Raw genomic sequence first — 7,129 nt, 5'->3', positions numbered from 1 at the left:
GGGATTAACATTTGGTCAGTAAGCTGGGAAAGGCAGACCTACCCTTAAGCTGAGTGGGCACAATCTAATCAGCTGCCAATGCAGCTAGAATATAAGAAGGCAGAAAAACATGAAAAGAGAGACTGACTTAGCCTCCCAGCCTACATCTTTCTCCAGTTCTGAATGCTTCTGGACCTCAAACATTGGACTCCAAGTTCTTCAGTTTTGGAACTTGGACTGGTTCTCTTTGCTCCTCGGCCTGCAGACAGCTTATTATGGGGCCTTGTGATCATGTGAGTTAATACTTTAAAATCTCCCCTATACATATATATATATATATATTAGTTCTGTCCCTCTAGAGAACCCTGACTAATACAGATTTTGGTACCAGGAGTTGTTCTAGAGGAAGAGAATATTAAGGATGGAGTTCTTTTGTTGGTTTTGGGTTTTCTGGAGTTGGCTTCTTAATATGATTAGACCCAAAAATGCTAGGGACTCTACTTCTAATAGTATGGAGAACACTGATAGTCCTTGGCATGAATTGCTCAGAGAGTTATGCAAAATAAATGCATTTTACACTTCCGATTCATTGCTCATAAGGGGCAATGAGTTTAGTGACTCTATACATAATACCTTTGACCATATATGGAGAACCAAGGAATATAATGAAGCTGGTTGGTTGCTCCTAAGTTCAATGGACAAAGTGATTAAAGAAAATTATGAATTCAGTGATTCTGTCTCCTGGCTTCAGAAGCAGATACTGAGCTTCAACTCTGTTAAGATTGCCCTGAGTGAGAGTCTTATCTCTTGCAGAGAAAGAGCTGAAATTGTGGAAAAACAGACATAAACTCTTATCATGCGAGTGGCTGACCTGCAACAAAAGGTGCATGCACAGCCTTGCCAGGTGTCTACTGATAAAATGAGGGCATTGATTGGAAAAGAATGGGACGCTGCAACTTGGAATGGGAATGTATGGGAGGACCATGATGAAGCTGGGGACACTGAGTTTGTAAACTCTGATGAACCCTTTTTGCCAGAAGCAGCTTCCCTATCGCCAGTAGTGGCAACATTTCCCCCTCACCCGACTCATGCTGCCATCAGCTTCTCCACCTTTGTCTGAGGAGATAAACCCTGCGCTGCCTGAGGCAACAGTGATGGCCTCCCCTGAGGCAGCTGTCAGGCAAGATAATGAATCTTCTCAGGAGCCACCCCCAATACCCTTTTTGCTTCTAGACCTATAACTAGTCTAAAGCCCCAGTGGGCTCCAAGAGGTGAGGTTGAGAGTGTGACCCATGAGGGAGGTGTGCTATACTCAAAAAGAACTGCTTGAGTTTTCTAATTTTTATAAACAGAAATCTGGAGAACAGGTATGGGAGTGGATATTAAGGGTGTGGGATAATGGTGGAAAAAACAGAGTTGGATGAGGCTGAATTTATTGATTTGTGCCCACTATGTAGGAACTCTACATTTAATGCTGCAGCTTGGGGAGTTAGAAAAGGTTCTAATAGTTTATTTGCTTGGTTAGCTGAAATATGCATTATAATATGGCCCACTGTGAGTGAGCTGGAATGTCTGATCTCCCTTGGTTTAATGTTGAGGAAGGAGTCCAAAGGCTTAGGGGCATTGGGATGGTGGAGTGGATTAGTCACTTTAGACCTACTCACACCAGCTGAGAGGGTCCAGAAGATATACTCTTGACCAATGTCTTCTGAAGTAGATTTGTGGGGGCAGCACCTACATCTTTGAAAAGCCCTGTAATTGCTCTTTTCTGTATGTTAGATCTAACAGTGGGACCTACAGTCACTCAACTACAAAATTTAAATACAATGGGAATAATTGGATCCCGAGGGGCAGGGGCCAAGTAGCGGCAATTAACCATCAAAGGCAAGGTGGGCATAGCTACCGTAAGAGACAGCAGAAGCAAAGCGGCAGTCAGAATAGTCTGATCCATGTAGAGCTCTGGCATTGGCTAATCAATCACGGTGTTCCTAGAAGTGAAATTTATAAGAAGCCTACTGCATTCCTACTTAATTTATATAAGCAGAAACTTCTAGGTCGAAAGGACAAAAGATTAATTTGAATTATAAAGACAGAAAATCACAGCCCCTCAATCAATTTCCAGACTTGAGCCAGTTTACAGACCCAGAACCCCTTGAATGAAGGGGAAGCTGGGTCCCCTTGAGGAAAGACCCCACTACGTTTCTGACAATTTATGCAGTGAATGTTTCTCCCATCCTTCCCCAAGGAAACCTCTGGCCTTTTAAGAACAGGGTAACTGTGGATTGGGGAAAGGGAAATGATCAGACCTTTTGGGGACTGCTGGACACTGGCTCTGAGCTGATGGTGATTCCAGGTGACCCAAAACATCATTATGGTCCTCCAGTTAAAGTAGGGACTTATGGATGTCAAGTTATTAATGGAGTTTTAGCTCAGGTCTGACTTAAGTGGGTCCAGTGGGCCCCCAGATTCATCCTATGGTCATTTGCCCAGTGCCAGAAAGCATAACTGGCATAGACATAATTAGCAGCTGGCAGAACCCCCACCTTGGCTCCCTGATTGGTAGGGTGAGGGCTACTATGGTAGGAAAGGCCAAATGGAAGCCATTAGAGCTGCCTCTACCTAGAAAAAATAGTAAATAAAAAACAATATCACATCCCTGGTGGGATTGTGGAGATTAGTGCCACCATAAATGATTTGAAAGATGCAGGGGTGGTGATTCCCACCATATCCCATTCAACTCTCCCATTTGGCCTGGGCAGAAGACAGACGGATCTTGGAGAATGACAGTGGATTATTGTAAGCTTAACCAACTGGTGACTCCAATTGCAGCTGCTGTACCAGATGTGGTTTCATTGCTTGACCAAATTAACACATCTCCTGGTACTGTTATGCAGCCATTGACCTGGCAAATGCCTTTTTCTTCATTCCTGTCCTTAAGGCCCAGCAGAAGCAATTTGCCTTCAGCTGGCAAAGCCAGCAATATACCTTTACTGTCCTACCTTAAAGGTATATCAACTCTCCAGATTTGTGTCATAATCTTATTCAGAGGATCTTGATCACTTTTCACTTCTGCAAGATATCACACTGGTCCATTACATTGATGACATTATGCTGATTGGATTCAGTGAGCAAGAGGTAGCAAACACACTGGACTTATTAGTGAGACATTTGCATGCCAGAGGATGTGAAATAAATCCAACTAAAATTTGGGGACCTTCTACTTCAGTAAAATTTCTAGAGGTCCAGTGGTGTGGAGCCTGTTGAGATATTCCTTCTAAGGTGAAGAATAAGTTGCTGCATTTGTCCCCTGCTACAACCAAGAAAGAGGTACAATGCCTATTGGTCTGGTTTGGATTTTGGAGGCAACACAGTCCTCATTTAGGTGTGTTTCTCTGGCCCATTTATCAAGTGACCCAAAAGGCTGTCAGTTTTGAGCGGGGTCCAGAACAGGAGAAGGTTCTGCAACAGGTCCAGGCTGCTGTGCAATCTGCTCTGCCACTTGGGCCATATAACCCAGCAGATCCAAAGATGCTTGAGGTATCAGTGGCAGATAGGGATGCTGTTTGGAGCCTTTGGCAGGCCCCCATAGGTGAATCACAGCGGAGGCCTCTAGGATTTTGGGGCAAGGCCCTGCCATCTTTTGCAGATAATGACTCTCCTTTGGAGAGACAGCTCTTGACCTATTACTGGGCTTTAGTGGAAACTGAATGTTTGACTATGGGTCATCAAGTCACCATGTGACCTGAACTGCTTATCATGAACTGGGTGCTTTCTGACCCATCTAGCCATAAAGTGGGTCATGCACAGCAGCTTTCCATCATCAAATGGAAGTGGTGTATATGTGATGAGGCTCAAGCAGGTCCTGAAGGCACAAGTAAGTCATATGAAGAAGTGGCTCAAATGCCCATGGTCTCCACTTGTGCCACCCTGCCTTCTCTCCCCCAGCCTGTACCAGTGGCCTCTTGAGGAGTTCCCTATGGTCAGTTGACAGAGCAGGAGAAGACTTGGACCTGGTTCACAGATGGTTCTGCACAATATGCAGGCACCACCCAAAAGTGGAGAGCTGCAGCACTACAGCCCCTTTCTGGGACATGCCTGAAGGACAGAGGTGAAGGGAAATCTTTCCAGTGGGCAGAACTTCCAGGAGTGCACCCAGTTGTGTACCTTGCATGGCAGGAGAAATGGCCAGATGTGCAATGATATACTGATTCATGGGCTGCAGCCAGTGGTTTGGCTGGATGGTCAGGGACTTGGAATAAGCATGATTGGAAAAAGAAATTTGGGGAAGAAGTATGTGGATGGACCTCTCTGAGTGGTCAAAAACTGAAGATATTTGTATCCCATGTGAGTGCTTGCCAATGGGTGATCTCAGCTGAGGAGGATTTTAATAATCAAGTGGATAGGATGACCCATTCTATGGACACCACTCAGCCTCTTTCCCCAGCTACCCCTATGATCGCCCAATGGGCCCATGAACAAAGTGGCTATGGTGGCAAGGATGGAGGTTATGCATGGGCTCAGAAATATGGGCTTCCACTCACCAAGGCTGACGTGGCTGTGGCCACTGCTGAGTGTCCAATTTGCCAGTAGCAGAGAACAATACTGAACCCTCGATATGGCACCATTCTTCAGGGTGATCAGCCAGCTACCTGGTAGCTGGTTGATTATATTGGACCACTTCCATCATGGAAAGGACAGAAGTTTGTCCTCACTGGAATAGACACTTAATCCGGATATGGGTTTGCGTATCCTGCATGCAATGCGTCTGCCGAGACTACCATCTTCGGACTCACAGAATGCCTTATCCACCATCATGGCATTCCACACAGCATTGCCTCTGACTAAGGCACTCACTTGATGGCTAAAGCAGTGTATCAGTGGGCTCGTGCTCATGGAATTCACTGGTCTCACCATGTTCCCCATCAGCCTGAAGCACTGGATTGATAGAATGATGGAATGGCCTTTTGAAGTCACAATTCCAAGGCCAACTAAGTGACAATACTTTGCAAGCCTGGGGCAGAGTTCTTCAGAAAGCCATGTGTTCTCTCAATCAGTGTCCAACGGATGGTACTGTTTCTCCCAAAGCTAAGATTCATGGGTCCAGAAATCAAGGGATGGAAGTGGAAGTGGCACCACTCACCGTCACCCGCAGTGATCCACTAGCAAAATTTTTGCTTTTTATTCCCACAACACTATGTTCTGCTGGTCTAGAGGTCTTAGTTCCAGAGGGAGGAATGCTGCCACCAGGAGTCACAGCAACGGTTCCATTAAACTAGAAGTTAAAATTGCCATGTGGACACTTTGGGCTTCTACTACTTTTAAGTCAACTAAGAAGGGAGTTACGGTGTTGACTGGGGTGACTGACCCGGACTATCAAGGTGAAATCAGTCTACTACTCCACAAGGGAGGTAATGAAGAGTATCCATAGAGTACAGGAGCTCCATTAGGGCGTCTCTTAGTATTACCATGACCTGTGATTAAGGTCACTAGGAAACTACAACAGCCCAATCTAAGAGGGACTACAAATGACCCAGACCCTTCAGGAATAAAGGTTTGGGGTCACTCCACCATGAAAAAATAAAAAACGTGACCTGCTGAGGTGCTTGCTGGAGGCAAGGGGAATACAGAATGGGTAGTAGAAGACGGTAGTCATCAATACCAGCTACCACCACATGACCAGCTGCAGAAACAAGGACTGTAATTGTCATGAGTATTTCCTCCTTCTTTTGTTAAAACCGTTTCTGCATGTATACACTTGTACTAAGAATATATCTTCAATTTATTTCCTTTCTCCTTTATCATGTGACATAAGATTTATTGACTTCACATCAGCATTTAAGTATTGTAACTTTATGTGATAGTATTTGGGTTGGGGATTTGTGTGTTTCTGGTTGTAAGAAGGATAGTTGTATTATGTTAGGCATAATTATGACCTTATTACTGGCTTTACTTGAAGATTATGTATGATCTCAGGAGATGTGTATGGGTTCAAGTTGACAAAGAGTGGACTTTTAATACTGAGTGTCAATTTGATTGGATTGAAGGATGCAAAGAATTGATCCTGGGTGTGTCTGTGAGGGTGTTGCCAAAGGAGATTAACATTTGAGTCAGTAGGCTGGGAAAGGCAGACCCACCCTTAAGCTTTGTGGGCAAAATCTAATCAGCTGCCAGTGCAGGTAGAATATAAGCAGGCAGAAAAATATGAAAAGAGAGACTGACTTACATCTTTCTACCTCGCTCTGTGCACCTTCTGAGCCCAGAAGGAAATATAAAATTGCTTTTAGGTAGTTATAGTTAGGACTTCCCTGCCTCACATAGTGTGGTATATACAGGCGGATCGTCAACCAAGTCGCATCCCTTTTCCCCTAGTCAAAGAGTAGGTCTACATGTCCCAGGCCCCTCCTGCCAGGTGCAGCTCCATGACTGAGTTCTGGCCCATGGAATGTGGAGGCACGTTAAGCCATTTTTAGGCAGGCCATGAATTCCTCCTGGTTCTGTTCCCTGTGCTCTAATCCTCATCTACTGGCTAAGCAAGGAGCACCCGCAAAGGCCTAGAGGAGGCTGAGCCATGAGACGGACGGACCCTTGATCTTTGAATGACTGTGTCAACTGCGACTTAAGAGAGAACACTAAAATAGAAGGACAGCTTTATTGTGTGAAACCACTAGAGCCTGTGGTTGTTAAAACAACCAATTTGAGTAACAAACATAGATAGGGGTGGGAAGTCAAGACAAATAAGAAAACTGCCCACAAGTGCCACCTACCAACTGTCAGGAGCAAAACTGGGAGGTAGAGTGACTTGTACCTTTAATGAATTTTCTCATTGAGTCTTTGTGGGCAAACTTTTGGCTTCTGAAGGCTGTGGGCAGCAAGTATTATGTCTTTGTAGGGTTTGCCTTTCCTTCTGAGGCTGAAAAATAAGAGTTCTTGGTATGGGATAAAAACACGTCAGTAATGAGACAGTGTCACCTCTGATTTCCTAATTCCTTACCATTGACACCCTGAGCATCTGAGGCCATGACTTGGTGGATTTCTTGTGGCCTCTTTTTCTCTTTTGCTGGGAAAATTTTCTTGCTTTTAAAAATATAGACAGTCATCCTTTTATGTAACAGTTTCTAAGCCCAAGGGAATGACAATAGTTCTCCAACCA

The sequence above is a fragment of the Gorilla gorilla genome, chromosome 14 (genome assembly GCF_029281585.2).
Source record: "Gorilla gorilla gorilla isolate KB3781 chromosome 14, NHGRI_mGorGor1-v2.1_pri, whole genome shotgun sequence".
Lineage (NCBI taxonomy): Eukaryota > Metazoa > Chordata > Mammalia > Primates > Hominidae > Gorilla > Gorilla gorilla.
This window is presented reverse-complemented; position numbering follows the sequence as displayed.